Source organism: Mauremys mutica, chromosome 2, assembly GCF_020497125.1.
Source record: "Mauremys mutica isolate MM-2020 ecotype Southern chromosome 2, ASM2049712v1, whole genome shotgun sequence".
Lineage (NCBI taxonomy): Eukaryota > Metazoa > Chordata > Testudines > Geoemydidae > Mauremys > Mauremys mutica.
In genome coordinates this window covers 232,932,609-232,951,658 of record NC_059073.1, presented here as the reverse complement: position 1 = coordinate 232,951,658, position 19,050 = coordinate 232,932,609, and the positions used below count along the sequence as shown (strand labels likewise).

At 42.8% G+C, this 19,050-nt stretch overlaps 1 long non-coding RNA gene across 1 annotated transcript; it reads right to left on the bottom strand.

Annotated features, from left to right (window-relative positions):
* Nucleotides 1-2,701: 2,701 nt before the first annotated feature.
* LOC123364551 lies at nucleotides 2,702-11,833 on the bottom strand. Its single transcript, XR_006577163.1, has 4 exons — nucleotides 11,646-11,833; nucleotides 7,536-7,691; nucleotides 6,357-6,902; nucleotides 2,702-3,702 (listed from the first exon to the last, which is right to left on the bottom strand). It is a non-coding gene; the product is annotated as an uncharacterized LOC123364551 (long non-coding RNA).
* Nucleotides 11,834-19,050: the final 7,217 nt, after the last annotated feature.

Genomic DNA, 19,050 nt, shown 5'->3' with positions numbered 1-19,050 from the left:
TCCTGACTCGTATCTAAATTAGCCCCTATCATATTGTATGTATAGTTGGGGTTATTTTTTCCAATGTGCATTACTTTACATTTATCCACATTAAATTTCATTTGCCAATTTGTTGCCCAATCACTTAGTTTTGTGAGATCTTTTTGAAGTTCTTCACAATCTGCTTTGGTCTTAACTATCTTGAGTAGTTTAGTATCATCTGCAAACTTTGCCACCTCACTGTTTACCCCTTTCTCCAGATCATTTATGAATAAATTGAATAGGATTGGTCCTAGGACTGACCCTTGGGGAACACCACTAGTTACCCTTCTCCATTCTGAGAATTTACTATTAATTCCTACCCTTTGTTCCCTGTCTTTTAACCAGTTCTCAATCCATGAAAGGACCTTCCCTTTTATCCCATGACAGCTTAATTTACGTAAGAGCCTTTGGTGAGGGACCTTGTCAAAGGCTTTCTGGAAATCTAAGTACACTATGTCCACCGGATCCCCCTTGTCCACATGTTTGTTGACCCCTTCAAAGAACTCTAATATATTAGTAAGACAAGATTTCCCTTTACAGAAACCATGTTGAGTATTGCTCAACAGTTTATGTTTTCCTATGTGTCTGACAATTTTATTCTTAACTATTGTTTCGACTAATTTGCCCGGTACTGACGTTAGACTTACTGGTCTGTAATTGCCGGGATCACCTCTAGAGCCCTTTTTAAATATTGGCGTTACATTAGTTAACTTCCAGTCATTGGGTACCGAAGCCGATTTAAAGGACAGGTTACAAACCTTAGTTAATAGTTCCGCAACTTCACATTTGAGTTCTTTCAGAACTCTTGGGTGAATGCCATCTGGTCCCGGTGACTTGTTAATGTTGAGTTTATCAATTAATTCCAAAACCTCCTCTAGTGACACTTCAATCTGTGACAGTTCCTCAGATTTGTCACCTACAAAAGCCGGCTCAGGTTTGGGAATCTCCCTTACATCCTCAGCTGTGAAGACTGAAGCAAAGAATCCATTTAGTTTCTCCGCAATGACTTTATCGTCTTTAAGTGCTCCTTTTGTATTTCGATCATCAAGGGGCCCCACTGGTTGTTTAGCAGGCTTCCTGCTTCTGATGTACTTAAAAAACATTTTGTTATTACCTTTGGAGTTTTTGGCTAGCTGTTCTTCAAACTCCTCTTTGGCTTTTCTTATTACACTCTTGCACTTAAGTTGGCAGTGTTTGTGCTCCTTTCTATTTGCCTCACTAGGATTTGACTTCCACTTTTTAAAGGAAGTCTTTATCTCTCACTGCTTCTTTTACATGGTTGTTAAGCCACGGTGGCTCTTTTTTAGTTTTTACTATGTTTCTTAATTTGGGATATACATTGAAGTTGGGCCTCTATTATGGTGTCTTTAAAAAGGGCCCATGCAGCTTGCAAGGATTTCACTTTAGTCACTGTACCTTTTAACTTTTGTTTAACTAACCCCCTCATTTTTGTATAGTTCCCCCTTTTGAAATCAAATGCCACAGTGTTGGGCTGTTGAAGTGTTCTTCCCACCACAGGGATGTTGAATGCTATTGTACTATGGTCACTATTTCCAAGCAGTCCTGCTATAGTTACTTCTTGGACCAGCTCCTGCGCTCCACTCAGGATTAAATCTAGAGTTGCCTCTCCCCTTGTGGGTTCCCGTACCAGCTGCTCCATGAAGCAGTCATTTAAAGTATTGAGAAATTTATCTCTGCATTTCGTCCTGAAGTGAAATGTTCCCAGTCAATATGGGGATAATTGAAATCCCCCACTATTATTGGGTTCTTAATTTTGATAGCCTCTCTAATTTCCCTTAGCATTTCATCATCACTATTACTGTCCTGGTCAGGTGGTCGATAATAGATCCCTAATGTTATATTTTTATTAGAGCATGGCATTTCTATCCATAGAGATTCTATGGAACATGTGGATTCGCTTAAGATTTTTACTTCATTTGAATCTACATTTTCTTTCACATGTAGTGCCACTCCTCCCCCTACATGACCTTTTCTGTCCTTCCGATATATTTTGTACCCCGGAATGATTGTGTCCCATTGATTGCTCTCAGTCCACCAGGTTTCTGTAATGCCTATTATATCAATATCCTCCTTTACCACAAGGCACTCTAGTTCACCCATCTTATTATTTAGACTTCTAGCATTTGTGTACAAGCACTTTAAAAACTTGTCCCTGTTTATTTGTCTGCCCTTTTCTGATGTGCCAGATTCTTTTTTATGTGACTGTTTATCATCTGATCCAGCCCTTACATTATCCTCTTCCGTCCTCTGCTCCTGACTATAACCTGGAGATTCTCTATCATCAGACTCTCCCCTAAGAGAAGTCTGTGTCCGATCCACATGCTCCTCTGCAGCACCCTGCCAAGAACTTGCTAAAAGGTGTCATTTAGCGCCCAGTTTGGGCAGACAGAAGACGCTACGTCTGGGCCTGTTTGCAAAGAGCCTGCACACCACTCTGTGGAAATGTTTAAAAAGTGACATCATTACCCTGACAAGCAGATGTGCCTATTACCTATTGACCTACCTGGCACAGAAAATTCACCCGAGAGGCTCGTCAACAAATGCATTAGAGTCAGTGCCTCTCTTAACAAGGAGACACTGGCCGAGACCTTTATTAATCTTTAAAACAACTACCTACATTGTGATACGTGACTGTAACACAAGACATAAAAACCGGTACAGTTCCAAAAGCTTGTAGAGTTCTAAGCAAATATTTCCGATCAACCCCATGAAGCGCTTTTTCCAGATGTACTGAAATGAGCTGAATAGTAAGAAGTCTGCAAACAGTTAAGTCATGTCGGATTAAAAACAATTTCTCAACAACTGGATTTACAATGCAAAAAGATGGCTCACACTGTGCTGCTGAGTCCATGTAATTTTTTTTTGCTTTAACAATTTGCTAGAGTTTAACAATATCTTGTAATTGGAGCAAAGTAAAGAGTTAGGTCTCCAGTTCCTTAAATTACAGATCTCCTTTCTCTGGCAGCAGTGGAGAGGCAGCTCATTCTCCTGAATATGTTCCAGGAGAACAGAATAAAAGTAATTACCAATTATGTCCAAAGCTGTTTAGAGAACATACTGGACCAACCTTCGCTGTCAGAAGCTCGCTGATTACATAGATGAACAAAAACAATTGATAATTCAGATAGGAATTACAAACCACGGCAGGATAATTCTGGGTGCAGCTCCTCCATTGCCAGCGCTTCAGTCGTGAATCAGCATGGGCGGCTTTTGTAAATTCTGCAGCACCAAATCTCTCTCTTGAGCACTGGGCAGCTTTCTATGCTTTGTGTTCCAGACTTTCCAAACGAGTCAAGAACCCTGCTGCAGCACATCTTTCAATTTGGTAAAATGGGCCCTACATGGAGCCTTTGGAACCTCTCCAACAACGGACTTCCCCAAAGTGGTTTCTTCTCTTATAAGGTCCGTATAGCCTCATACTATTCTTCCTGTTTAGGGTCTTGTCAAGTTCCAGGGTACCCCATTCCAGACCTTGCATGGCATGAGTCAAGTAGATTTGTGAACAGTCCATCCAGCTTATCACAAACAGTTGCATTTGCAGTTTCCCTACAGCCCATCACTGTCTCAGAGACTTGTAGAAATGTTTCTGCTGTTGTCAGTTCTTCCCCAGAGTGTGAACACTTCTGTGAAGTTGAAGTCCTTAAACATCATAACATTGACCTGCCAAGAGGGAGAAAGACCACTGACCTCTTATTTTCGGAAATACAGAGCTAATCCAATCTAGCCCCTGATATCTGACTGGAATTAACTTTGAACCACGAGTACTGCCAGGTGAGAGAACTGCCACTCATCAAATAGGAAACAATTCTGTGCTGGACTACCAGTGTAGCGCTTCAGCATTTCTGCCTTATAACTGCACTGATGCTCATGGTTTAGTTTCCTGGAGAACAGTATTCTCAAGGTCACCGCTAGATAAGACCTGTGCAAATTTGCAAAGAACCTACACGATACGCACCATCCTAACCCAGAGTAGGAGAATGTGCTAAATACACTACTGGTCTCTATTTCTACCTGTAGGAGGCAGCTCTGTACAACCTGCTGTAAGAAAAGGCACTGTGCCCCTATACCAAGATGAATAGAACCACCACCCCAGCGCTCCCCTTAAAGTCGTGGATCAATAATACTTTCTCTTCCCATTCTCTTAGCCTATTATTCTGGTTTTCAGGATGCAAAGTTGTTTTCTGGCAAGAAAACACTGGCTTTTATTGTGTTAAAAATTCAAACAGCTTTGCCCTTTTGTGTCTGTCCCTCCCGCCACTGCTGTTAAAGAAGCCAATATAATAGAACGGAAATCAGGATTTGGCAGGGGGGACAAGAAAGGAGAAGTCATTAACAGGTGCATTAATACACTGTTTAGCATGCAATCCAGCTTCTTTAAAAGAGAAGTGTTTTGGGCATTCAGGACTGTTAAATGAAACATCTTTTAAAATAAAAGAACCACCACTATAAATTTTGGAAATAAAGCCTCAATCTCAACACTATTTCTTCTTACCAAAGGCTGTAGACATTGTCTCAAGGGCCTCAAATATCAAAGCTTTATTAATGTTAACGGTACCGATCAATTCTACTCACCAGGGTCCATCTCTGCTTGATCTACCAAGTACAAGTAATTGGTGTATACTAGGGAGCCCCTCCAGAAGAACTGATCCCAGAGTTAGTCCCACTAGATAATCTTGCTAAGATGTTTCTCTTAATATTAAGAGAAACATTAGACATTATAGGAGTGAGTGAATCACCTCCAGTCACCCTAACTAAGACCAAATTTGCAAGAGTTCTCAGTCTTTATGCTTCACAATGAATCTTTATAGCATTAGCACCACTACTTCCACAATTCATTGGAGCTCTGCACAGTGAGGTCTGTCCATACAGAACATCCGACAGGGTTGGGGTCTAAGCCTGAAATTCATATGCCAACACTGTGAGAAATGAAGCAGCGTCTGCTGCTATGTTGGCAGCAGACGCTCTCCCATTGGCATAGCATATCTTTACCAGACACGCTACAGCGGTGCCGATATAGTGCCATAGTGTAGACTTGCCCTGAGTGCTAGGAGCAAGAATAGGCAAGGATCACAGTGTATATTTATAAACACTACAGATAAGCACATAGCAGTGCTGTCAGGTTTTTAATACAAACAAATCAGTGAACTCATTTCCAATATGAAAACAAAGAATGCACAACTTTTTAATTAAGTCTGTAAAATTGGTGAACAGTCCGATTATTGACATAGCTCTCATCTGGTGCTCCAATTTTTATAAATTCAGGATGTTTACACATGGATTACAATATGCAACTTGCAGAGCTGTCATCAGCCAAAGGCAGTAAATAAACTAAAGGCAAAAAGAATATGTGGAATTGTCAAAGGAGAAAAAAGCCATGTCCTATGGCACTGCTGAGTAATAAATACTGAAGTGCCGTGACAAGAGCATCCTCTAGATCAGGGGTCAGCAACCTTTCAGAAGTGGTGTGCCGACTCTTCATTTATTCACTCTAATGTAAGGTTTTGCGTGCCAGTAATACATTTTAACGTTTTTAGAAGGTCTCTTTCTTTAAGTCTATAATATATAACTAAACTATTGTTGTATGTAAAGTAAATAAGGTTTTTAAAATGTTTAAGAAGCTTCATTTAAAAATAAGTTAAAATGCAGAGCGCCCCGGACCGGTGGCCAGGACCCGGGCAGTGTGAGTGCCACTGAAAATCAACTCTCGTGCCGCCTTCGGCACGTGTGCCATAGGTTGCCTATCCTAGCTCTAGATGCAACAGCTGTCGCTCAATCTTTTGACTCTTAGAAAGATGGGAAAGACAAAATGTACCTGGGAAGGCCAGTGTAAATAACTGGATTTAACAATGTTTTACTTTCTCAAATGGCAAACAAGTGGATATGGATTTCTTTTCAAGAAGTATTTCTAAATTTTAGAAACATGTACTACACTTTGAAGTAAGCCCACACAGACCTGCTTTGGTTCTGTTAGTGCAAACAAAATGAGAACAAACGTGGATTTGAAATGTTTCATTTTATCTTCCACTCTCAACATAGGCTGCTGGCAGATCCTAATGGAGCCCTCACCAATTTGTACCAGCTGAGGCCCTGTCTGTCAGATGCCATAAACAAATGCTACATCCTGGGAGAATTCTGATATGCAGTGGATAATGGTAAAAGTTTCAAAGAGTTGCTAAGTGATTTAAGAGCCTATCACTTTTGAAAAGTGGCTTATCTGCTTTTTGAATTTTTTACTCCAAAACTTAATCCAGGAAAGGCAAAGAAGTGATGTTAGTAGGAAGAGAAAACATTTGGGAAAATGTCAGTATTCTTACCTCACCAGTGATTAAGGGCATATGACTGCAAATCATGATGCCTCGGGCCATGCTTGAATCATCACCGTTCCTGGATGTGCAGATTAGCACAGTAGCAAGGCATTCCTTTATGAATCTTCAGTGTAGCCCACTCTAGGATTGTACTGCAAGTCGTGCCATGATTAAGGGGAAAAAAAACAGAGTCCCAAATCCTGGAGTCCTGTGATTATGTGAGAATCAGCATTCATTAAAAAAAATGTTTCTAGTTCTCGTGATTGTGAACAAAACGATGAAGATGTGACCCAAGACTGTCTGAAAGGCTCAAAAACTATAAGTAAAATGACCCCAAATGTGCTTTTTGTTGTTTTTTTAAATCTCAATTTTTAAATTGATCTCATGAGTCTTTGCGTCCTGACTCATGATTTGTGAATGTTTAGGGTTGATAATGCTGCATCTTCCAGTGGTCTGGAAACCGCACTCCTGTCTAAGGAGAAGAACTTAACCACTGTAGCGATGCTTTTGTCCTCCACATTAGACTCCAATATCAAGTAGAAACAATTGCAGTACCTGAAGGGAACACAAGGAAGCCGAGGAGAGAGGCCAATGAGAATACACCGCTCCTAAGTTTAACAAATCCCATTTCCTCCTTATCCATTTCAAGAGACATTTCGGTGACCTAGTCTTAGACCTTGCCTACACTAGAAAGGGCTTGCCAGAATAGCTGTGCCAGTATATCTATACTAGGGGGCCAGAGGGGAAAGAGTGCTTTTACTAGTGTAGTGTATACTAGTTCCCCGTGCTAAATAAGCTATATCAGCAAAAGCACTTGCTTGCCAGTGTCTACACCAGGGCTTTTTCCATTATAAAAATGTTGTTAAAAATGACATTATACCAGCAAAAATTACTAGTGTAAACTAGGCCTAACTCTCTCCAGCCTTTGATGCAGATGTTCAGTGTGGACCATGTTTTAATACAGAGCTGGTCTCACTGACGCATTTTCTCTGAATTGTGATCACATAGGCATGTACATGAAGGAGTAACATCAGGAAAGTATTCGGCTGTATTAAAAGAAGCTAAAAATACATTAATCTCCTGAAAATGAGGAGCATTGTACCTTGTGACCAGTCACTGCCCCACGGGCCCTGAGCAAATGCTCCATACTTTGTAAATCTCCACTTTAATGGATTGGGACCTAGTTACCTCAGACGTCATCATCATCCATGACCGTCCAAAGCAGCTACTCATTGACAGTGCAACGAGACATCCAAAGTTCAGATGATCAGGCCGGGAGGCAGCATTTGCATTGGCAGGACTCCAGCTGTAGAACTCCTTGCCAGAAGAGGCTTCCACTGATATCTATAATTATCATTTTTATACCATTATCACAACGGCACCATAGATGCACAGCTGATGTCAGCTGGTGTAGCTCCCCTGAAGCCAATGGAGTTACGTGGATTTACACCACTTGCAGCTCTGGCCCCATCGCCACAGTTCTGTCTGACTGTCCACCCACTTGTTTTGTATCATAGCACATAAAAAAATAAAACCACCATCTCTTGGCCATTTATTTTCAGATGTGTTACTTTTCTGTCTAATTATAGTGAACGAGTTAATTGAGTCTTCAGTTCTACGTGAAATATGCTAACTATAGCATCCTCTGAATAATTTCAGAGAAAATGATCAAGACTGAATAAGGGAACGAATGAATGCAGGAGAACGACATTTGGCGCATACAGCTGTCTCGAGCCATTACGTAATCCCTCTAAGTCACCAGCATGCGTCAGTCTTTTCAGAAAGTCTGAAGGGTTTGGTAAATTGTTCCTAATGCTGAACTAAAGAACCAAAATAAAACAACAAACAAACAGCCTGTTTGCTAGTACACTTCAGTATGATTGGTTTCCTTATATAGCATCCAACACATAAAACTATTCAGTGAAAGCCAATGGCTGAAGAGAGGAATGAGTCAGTGTCTTAGAAGATGGGAGAGAATTTCAGACAGATGAGGTAGGAGAAGTGACACAGGGGTCCTTAACTGTGCATGCGAAACAAGAAGCCCCTCTATTCACACCCTACTGCAGTAATATTTGTAAAAAAATATGCCAGAGTCAGGCTTATGGGCTGCTGTTGTGGTCAGAGCATTGGACCAAAGCTGCACAGCCACAAGACACTCCGGGTTACAAGGCAGATGCTGACTGAACCCTTTACTGGCTTGGGTGAACCCCAAAATGTCACACTGCAGCACAGCGAGGCAATGGAGATTAAGGGTATATCTGCACTGCAGACTACACCTGACTCACACGAAGGCAGGCATATGTTAGCCAAGCCCAACTCAGAGCATCCACACTGCAGAGCGTGTGTGTCTCATATCCTACATCTACACATGCATTTAAGGGCTTTGAGTGTGGATAGTAAGGGGCTTTGGGCAACACCACATGGCAAGCCTGCAGTGTAGATATACCCTAAGTTTGAACAGGATGTATAGGTGACAGAGTAGAGCAAGTCTCTGGTAAATTACACACATGCTTTTTCACCCAGTGCTAGAGTAAGGAACCCTGGATACGGTTTAACATTAAATAGTCATTCATAGAACAGGTACAACATGGGCAGCAATCATGTTAGCTTCCCCACTCTGCCTCCTGCTGATGTCACAATCCTGACCTGAGACCACCACATCGGGGAGGGCAGGGCACTTCAGTCCCCAGGCACATCCAGTTTGTGGGCCTCACAGCTGAGACTGCAGATGAGGGTGCCAATGAGTGCCAGTTATGTTGATTCCTGCAGATGAGCACCTGTCCATTAGAAACTGGACTGAGAACACATGTTAATTTCACATAGGCCAAACAGCTGTCAGGGGATAAGGACTATCTCATGAGCAGTGAGCAAACTGAAATGGACAGAATCCAAAGGGTGAGAATTCCAGGCCCTTCTCAGCCACCAAGGGCAGAGGCAGCGGGGGACTATACCTGGCCCACAAACACCCCGCTCCCTCTCAGAACAAACTCAGCCTCTTGCGTTTGTTTTGGGTAGAGTGCACAGTCTAAGAGTTGTCGTTTTAAAGACTACAGACCTGGGCCCTCGTTTGGAAGGGCTGATTGTTTCAAAACAGTCCAGTGACAAGAAATTAACACATTATTTTCTAATGAGGAGTGACCAAAGCTTGGGGCCTGTCAATCGTGACATTACAAGAGTTACAAAGGCCCAGATCTTTACTTGTGGCTAGGGAATTTCACAGAGAAACTTTGGAGGGGGTTGGGATGCAGAGTGGCATTAAGTCATCTCAGCACTCCCCAGATCTGGGCTTGCTGTGCACCAGGCCAGTTACCAAGGGGCTGTTATGGCAACCAGGGATTGCTGAGGTACAGGAAAGCCTTGGCGGTGCCCCTGTTTCCCCATATCATGTCCCCAGTGCTAGCCACTGATCAGTCATGGGGTGTGTGAATGTGGAATATTTCTGTGGCTAGCCATGCCAATTTAGTGTGCTTACAGTACAAAGGAGCCCTAAGGCAGGGGAGAATCTGGGTCAAAATCTCTCAATAAGTGATTCCAGCTACAAATCACAACCATTCTCATCTCATTATATTCTGCTCATCACTGAAGAAGAGACTGTCTGGAATATTTGGTTTAAGTTTCACAATGGAGGTTGTTAAAGGTCAGGCAGGACTGTATATGTTCTTGACAGTGGGTTTATGAGATGCACAGATAAACATATTGCTCCCTTATGAAACTGGCTGTTATCTGTATGTCTAAACATTAATTGTGGTTGTCCAGGAGAAATTGAATCATAAATCTAATTTGGTGCTTGGGAAAACTAGTATGGCCTGCAGCCTGCTGCCCCACGTTAAATTAGATTTTTAAGTTGTTTATTTCTGCACTGCAAAACTTGCATGGTCACTATCCTATTGCCCAAATAGAATTTCTGCGTGTTTGGATGTATGAAAGTAAGTATTCCTCAGAAATGAGTTTCTACGCTGAATCTGCATATGGTAGAGCAGTAGTTCTCAAACTTTTGTACTGGTGACCCCTTTCACATAGCAAGCCTCTGAGTGCAACCCCCCCATATATAAAAAGGAGTTTTTAAATTTATATTTAACACCATTATAAATGCTGGATGCAAAGCAGGGTTTGGGGTGGAGGCTGACAGCTTGCGACCCCCCATGTAATAACCTTGCGACTCCTGAGGGGTCCCGACCCCCAGTTTGAGAACCCCTGTGGTAGAGGCCATGTTTGGCATCATATGCCCCAGAATTTATATGGTACCTAGCAATACACAGAAGGCAGGGATGTCTTGCTAAGTTAGACCTGTCTTTCCTGCTTTAGATCTTGATCCAGCCAAATAATTATGCCATTTGCACCACTGTATACACTTATGAAATTTGGCATGATACTCAATCTTTCTCAGAAGAGGCTCTGACTGGAAGTGGAGTGATTCAAGCAAGATGGAGGGGGAAGAGAAAGATTGTACATGATTTCCCTGTGTAAGGCCTGGCAAAAGGGATTCCTATCAGTTTGATGAGCACTGCACTAATTTCACTTCATTGGGCCTAGACCAGAGCAGATCTGCTTATTTTCTTTAATGTGTCTTTGAGGAATCTTGACTAGGCTTTATGATGTCTGTGAACAGAGTAAAAGCTCATTATGGGCCAGATATGGGCCAGATACTGCTACCCTCACTCATGCTGATTAGTGCTTTACTCCGTGAGTTGGCCCCAAATCAATGGGACTACTCATGGAGTAAGGTACTACCAGGGCCCGCTCCAGCTTTTCTGCCACCCCAAGCGGGAGGAGGGGGGAGAGAAAGACGAGCAGCGGGTCCTTCACGCCCTCTCCTCTTCTTCGGCGGCACTTTGGCGGCAGCTCAAAGAGGAAGAGAGGGAATGAGGGACCCGCCGCTGAAGACCCGGACGTGCTGCCCCTTTGAATTGGCCACCCCAAGCACCAGCTTCCTTAGCTGGTGCCTGGAGCTGGCCCTGGGTACTACTCACTAGGAATCAAGATGGCCAAATCTCAACTTATACATTCGCAAACCACTTGAAACAGCCACAGGTCGCTTGTGACTCCTGCAGAGCCAGTAAAGGAGAGCATACCCCAGCTCTGCTCAGTCTTAGAGCACGTAAACAATGTCCAGATTAAGGCCGTCAATTTTCACACCCTCTAGCCCCTCTTCCCCTGGGATAGTCAGATAGGGCACTTAGGAATTCCAAGGTCTCCCTGCATGCCCCACTCTCTTGGAACACAGCTAGGACCATATACACTTGTTCAAAAGGTGGCTTTCTCCACCATTATACATGGGTTGCTAACACATGCACTGACCTGATGCCTCAGAGGGAAGACTATGGAAGCAGTCAGCAGTATTTTCCTCCCAGAGCAATATTTGGAAACAAAAAAAGAAAATACGTTAAAAGCAGACAAGATCTCCCAGTTTGGGGTTCAAGCCAGAGCCCAGAGCCCTATTGTCCCAGAGGTATTTTCCTCTGTTTCTCAAAGTAACAATTCTTAGATTCCTTCCTTTAAGCACCTGTGCCAGGGCAGGGGGAGAAGCCGAGCTGGCATTAACTCACTGTTCACCAGATACCTAGTAATGGCCCTGCACTGTGTAACACCCAAGAATTTCTTTAAATAATTTCAGACGGGAATAAAAATAATGCCCACCAAGATCACCTCACACAGTACACATTATCAGGAGACATACAGCAGCATACAAACTGTACACACATTTTTACTTAATGTCTCATTACTGGCCTATAGTGTGGTAAGTACTTTTAAATAGGGATAATGACACAATATCCCCCTCCCCTCACCCCATGTTCTTCTCAAATCTTTCTAGTGAGGCTTTAATTACAGTAGAGAATTGCTAATTTGTACCAATGGTTGGAAGATCCATTGATAATTACTAGATTTCTACAAATTTGCAAGGAAGGCTATAATCCTGTAGGGCAGCAGTTCTCAAACTGTGGGTCGTGACCCCATTTTTAATGGGGTCACCAGAGCTGGCATTAGACTCGCTGGGTCCTGGGGCCAGGAGTGGTGAAGCAACTTAAGGATCAAACCTTCTATGAACAAACATGATACAGAAACAAACTGTATCAGCAAAATGTAAATTGTTCGTTTATTTTGAAATTACTCTTGGAGTTCAGTGTGCCAGTAAGTATTCGCCTGTAGTATATTTTGTAGGAGTAATGAAGCTTTATAATATTAGACTTCTCCATAGTATTCAGCTATTCCATCTTTGCTGACAGGCAGGCTAAGGCCACAAGCATCTGAGACTGATCACATTTTCGGAAGAGCAAAGTGAGAATTAGGCTCCAATCCTACAATTCATTGCCTGGGGGCTTGAACTGTGCTGTGCCCATGCAGAGCCCCTTTTCCTTCTATGGGGCTTTGTGAGGGTATGGCAGGCCACCTGCACACAGCAAACTGCAGGATTGGGGTCTCAGCTGAGAGCTGGTGCCAGTTGTTGCCACCACAGTAAGAGGTCTCATACGGCAAGGAGCATCTCAAAAGCCCTTTACAACAGAAAAGAACAAATACAATTCAAAAGCTGTATTTCAATTTGAGTTTCCTCTGTAAGCAGTGGGGATCTGTCAACTTTTCAGAATGAAAAATGAGGCTGATCTATATGGGGTTTAAAGCAGGCTGAATCTATGGAAGGAAACAATCAATCAGCCATTAAGTCACAGGTGTAGAATGTTGAATAAAACAAACATTTAATAAAACAGAAATAAATAACTTACTGAGGCATTGTGGGATCTTCCTTCTTCGTGATTGTCAACCTCAATTCTTCATTCCCTTTGAAGATTTATTCCTTTTTTCTCTCTACTCCTTCAGGAAAAAAAAACACCTTACCCTTTCTTTAAAGCTTTATTCTCTTTGACGTGACACTCTTCAGTGCTGTCCCCCTTTAACAGCACCACTCACTGCTCTGATTTCTTAACTAATTCCCCTGTGGTTTCTTTTCTGCTCCATGTCCCTTCTCCACACCCTCTGGTCTAGGGTGACCAGACAGCAAATGGGAAAAATCGGGACACTGGGGTGGAGGGTAATAGGACCCTATATAAGAAAAAGACCCAAAAATCGGGACTGTCCCTATAAAATCGGGACATCTAGTCACCCTACTCTGGTCCTTTCCTTCCCTTGGATCCCCTTCTTCCTCACGTCGGTCCTTAGCCTTTCCCCACTCCTTTAGCCTGCCTTTGCTTCTTTGTCCCCTTGGTCCTGAACACCGCCCCCCACTCCAGCCAGTCTCTCTCCACCTTGGCATTGTGCTTCCCCTACTCCTGTTCATCCTGCCACCACCACAACTCCTAGCATCCCTCTCCTCCACACTTGCCTGCTGTCAGACATTTAGCAGATTTCTCCGGCTCCTAAGGACAGCCTCAGAAAAATCTTGGCTGTTTTGATGGTGCCACTGCTATGGATGTCACAGGGGCCATAGTCCAAAGACATTCATTAACATACAGAAGTCAGAGAAAAGGATTGTGACCTGGTAAGCTGCAAAGACAATTCTTCAACAGTTCCCGATAGTGCTGCAGCCCCATTATTGCCCATATCCACTTAAAGAACGGGAGATATTATTTCCACTTTAAAATGTATTTTGTCCATTTTTATTAGTAGCAGCAGGAAATTGGATGAGAGAGGGAAGTGAGCACTGAAAACACAAAATGGAGGCATTTCAATTTCCCATTGGAGATGCTCTCCTCCTTCCATGGATCTCTGCCTTCCTACTCCTGTCCATCCCACCTCATTGTAGCTAGCCTGCAAGAAGATTTACTTGTACCTTTCATGTATTTACATTTCAGCATTTTTTGCTTTACTCCTGTTTTACATAATTTTTCACTCCTGTCTGTATGAGTTGCAGAAGCCAACTCTGCAAAGCGCTCCAGGTGGGACTGTCACTCCCCACTATGGTCCCTGCAAGCTGCTGTGGCAGCAGACGAGGGCCATCCAAGTTTGTTAGCTGAAATAGGGGGAAGACTGCTCTCTGCAGGACTCTCACAAACCCCAGCCTAAAGGGTGTGTTGGAGAGGGCAGGATGTGCGCAGCATTATGGGGATGGTGGGTGGCGCAGAATGGGGTGTGTGCCAGAATGGACAACAGCCCCTAGGGAACCATCTTGGCCTCAAGAGCCACCCAGAACCAGAGAAGGCACAAAAGGTTCAAATTCTGAGCTGCACCTCCTGGACACGCATCACAAACTCTCAAGCTATCGCTGTACCCCATTTCCCTCCGTCAAGTGCTTTTATAAATAGCTGGTTTGATGGCAGAGGCTGACTCAGAACATAAGATCAACCACTCACCCCAGCCTAATTTGGCAGGCTTTGAATTATTCCTGTATTAAAATCCACCTTATTGTTCTGCTTCGTAGGTTGGGTCTGGAATCAGAAGTGTCCCTTGTTCTATCTCCGGTTCAGATCTAAAAATCTTGTATGATCTTACAATATTTCATCAGCTTCAGGCCAAGATCTTGCAAAACTGGCTTGCAAGATTTTTGTACCTGCCAAGCCCCAACCCTAGGTCTGGCTTGGCATCGGCCATATTTTAATCTAAACCCAATACTGATTCAGTACGGCCTCCTTGACGCCTCTTGGGGGGCTGATTCTTTTCAGAATTTATACCACTGTCATTAAAGTTATGCTGGACAAGAAATCTCCTGAGCTACGATACAGCGCTTATTAGCTTTTATTCATTCACAGGCAAAAGTTAAGTGGAAAAGGTTAACTGAAATTGATGCTAATTTTCTCAAACACTGTTGCCATCTTAAATCAAAGTTGTTAAAACTACCAGTGAAACAATTATACTGAACGGAAAGAAAAAAAAAGTCACTTGGCAAACAAAGAGACATTATCAAAACCACAGCTACAGTGGCTGGAGACAGTGGCAGCCTCTATGGGCACTAGAGTGGCACAGCTATAGGGCAGCTGCAGCGCCCTTCTAGCGCCACAATGTAGACACTTTCTAGAGTGATGGAAAGGTCTTTTTCCATCACTGTAGCTAATCTACACCTCCAAGCAGCGGTAGCTTGATTGACAGAAGAATTCTTCCATTGACTTAGCCACATCTACACTGGGAGTTAGGCTGGCTTAACTCTGGTACTCAGGGGTGTACATTTACACACACACACAAATGTAGGTAGGCTCATCTAATTTTTAAGCGCAGATGAGCCCTGAGCTGCTGTGTGAAATATCCAAGTGGTGGAGTGAGATTGTAACTCCAACTCTCAGTGCAGAGGAGAGTAGAGGGCTGCAGAAGTACAAGCAGTTTGTCCCCAGAAGGAGGGACAGTGCCATGACAGCTAAACTTCAAAGCCACAGTAGCAATGAGAACAGCCTTGGAGAAGGCTCTCCGCTAGCTACAAGTGAGAGATCATAACCAAGGTCAGCTAGCACCGCGGGGAAGCAGATAGGAAGATTATGTAAGTATTGTGTGTGTAGAGATGGGGACCGAACAGAAACAGAAAGTAAACAAAATTGAGAGATGACCAGTACCCCGTGGTCACAAACTTGAGTCAACCCACAGTAAAATGAGAAGAGTTAAAGAGCAACAAAGCATGTGTGTCCTTTTAATATTGTTCTCAGGGCATCATTTTAAATAATCTTTTAAAAAGAACTATGACACTCGGCAATATGATTAATGAGGATGCTTATGTTCTTGCCTACGGTTTAATTATAGATCAACATTAGTGATATATAATTAAAACCACAGGCAAGAACATACGTCTCCTTCTGTGGTTTTAATTATACATCAACATTAGAGATCACACTAGATGCAGAGATGTCATTGTCAGATACGATGGACAGCCAGCCAGCCATGCATAGACCTTAGTAATACTGAATACTCTGCAATTTGCCTCCTTTAAGTAAAAAATGAAAAGGATAATGGCCCCTCATATTATTTAGAGAATAATGTTATAATTTTACAACTTGGCTTTTAGAAGAGATGTTTTGAGCTCAATTCTGCTAGAACATTTCATTTGAGTTTCATAAATAACTAAAAAGGTGTTCATTACAGAGACAAGGTGGATGAGGTAATACCAGAGTGCCACAGCTAAATGCAAGGTGGAACAGATTAATCTTATATTTAATTGAGAGTACCTTTCCGAGAACTGAAGAATTCCATGTAAGCACGAAAGCTTGTCTCTCTCACCAATAAGTTGGTCCAATAAAAGGTATTACCCCACCCACCTTGTCCCTCTAACATCCTGGGACCAACACAGCTACAACACTGCAAACATAAAAAGGTTTTCATGTTCACTGACATTTGCCAATCTAATGCTTGTCTTTCTGTAAATACTAACTATTTAATGCTTTTGATGAAGTCACAATTTGCTAATGCACTTTCAATCAGATACTTGGAGCTAATGCCGCAGCTTTTTTGTATTTCAATCTATACTTTTGGTGCCATAGCTTTCTATTCTCACAGCTATGCCTAAGTTTTAAATTAGCCATGAAACTTGACCACCAATGACTGCTTAAGAGAACAGTCATACTGCACATTGTATATGATTTCTAAGCATCTGAGCAATAAAGGTTTTGGTAAAGGGTGTGGTGTGTGATGACTAAACCCCAGAAAAGCAGATTTATTTTTCCCTTGAGCGTTAGAGACAGATCAAGGAAATGGAAATGAGTAATTATGAACTGAGTGACACAAACAGGAGAGCGGATTAACAATCCCACTGTATGGATATTTTTACTTGAATACATACCCTACCCTACTTATATATGGGCATTCTGAACTAGTAGGGGCAATTTTTAAAGAAATAGTAAATGAGAGAATTTTACATATAATAAGATTTCAATGTATACCCATGTTTTTGCAGACATTTACTCTCAGACCACCTCTATGTATGCTGTAAAGCACCTATGTAATGTAGCCATATCTGGGGTAGCAATCCCTGAGCATACAGCACAGCAGTAGGGAGGGGAAGTTGTAGCCAAAGACACTAGAACAAACCCCAGTTCTTGCAAGAAGAGACACATGGTTTGCAATATCCATTGAGAGCAAACAGGATCTTATTGGGCTTCTATGATCTCACCTAACAGAGTAAACTGTATAGGACTCCATGAAGGAAGGATGAAAGTCTGAGCTGATCCTTCTAGGATGTTAACCTGCAGTTCCAGGTACTCTAGGTGATTTTTAATTGCTGCTTAAACTACCCTTCTGGCTAGAAGGTATGTAGGAGAACAATAAAACATTGACCAGTCTGCTGTATCAAGATGATTATATTTCCCACTGAACTGTGGGGAAGACCCAAAGTACATAATCCTTTCAAGGTACCATCTCCTGGCTAAACCTCTGTGGATTAATACTTGTTTTATTTTTCTAGATTTGGCATCAGAAAAGCGGGGTTAGAGAAAGCACAGATCAGAGAAGACACCCAAGCTTAATGACTAAGGCCTGGTCTACATCAGGGATTCTCAACCTCTTTCTTTCTGAGGCCCCCGCAACATGCTATGAAAGCTCCATGGCCCACCTGTGCCACAATAACTGGTTTTCTGCATATAAAGAGCCAGAACTGTTGTTGGGGGGTGGGTAGCAAGCAGATCAACTGCCTGGGGCCCCATGCCACAGGGACCCACACAAAGCTACATTGTTTAGGCTTTGGCTTCAGCTCCGGGTGGCAGGGCTCAAGGCCCTGGACTTCAGCTTTCTGCCCTGGACCCCAGCGAGTCTAATACTGGCCTTGCTTGGCGGCCTCCCTGAAACCTGCTCACAGCCCCCCAGGGTGCCCCAGACCCCTGACTGAGAACCACTGGTCTACACTACAGAGTTAGGTTGACATAAACCACTTATGTTGACCTAGTTGTGTCAGTGACAGTGTCTATACTTGCTCCCGCCGATGTAAGTGCCCTACTACACAGACATAAGTCCACCTCCACGAGAGGCACAGCGCTTATGTCTGTGTAGACACTGCGGTACTTACACTAGCTGTCATTCTTGTCAATTTCACACCTCCCAGTGGGGAACCAAGCTGAGACCCAGAGCTCTAAGCTCCTCCCACAGCCCCTCTTAAGTTGGTGGAAGCATTCTGGTGAGGACACGCACCACCAACAGAAGAAGAGCAGTGTGGACATGAAAAAACTGTGGTTGCTGTAAGTCGACTTAAAATAGGTTGACTTAAGTTTATAGTGTAGACATGCCCCAAGGCCACAGTCATTTTTTATTTGAAGCTTGGATACCTACCAGTGAGCCCCCACATAGTAGAGCACCTTAAATGAATATAGAGGCCTAACTTTAGGCCAAATCTTTCAAACAAACACCTAAACAGATGTCTAGTTGAGCTTCTGAAGCATTTCCCTTGGTTCACTGTGACTGACAAGCAAGGAAGATAGTCAATTCACACCAATATTTTTTTTTACACACTCTCTGTACCTGGTGATTCCTGTTTCTTAGGAAGTACATTATTTGACCTCTTTGGCAGATTCACACCTGTTTCAGATATACCCTACAGCATTAAAAAAAAAGTCTCCAAACTTCTGAACAAACTCAAATCTATTCAACATGCAAGAACTGTTAGCTTCAAGGAGCTCCACTTTATAATGGCTAAAAAATGCTGGCAAGGGAGTAGAATTGCACAGACTTTTAAACAAAGAGAGGAAAAGGTGAAATTTCTTATCAGTGGAGGGTTGTTGAAAAAGTGTATTGGATTTATGGTTTCAAGAGATAGCCAGCTGTGATATTAATGAAAACCTGACCTGTATTTGTCCTTTAAATATATTTT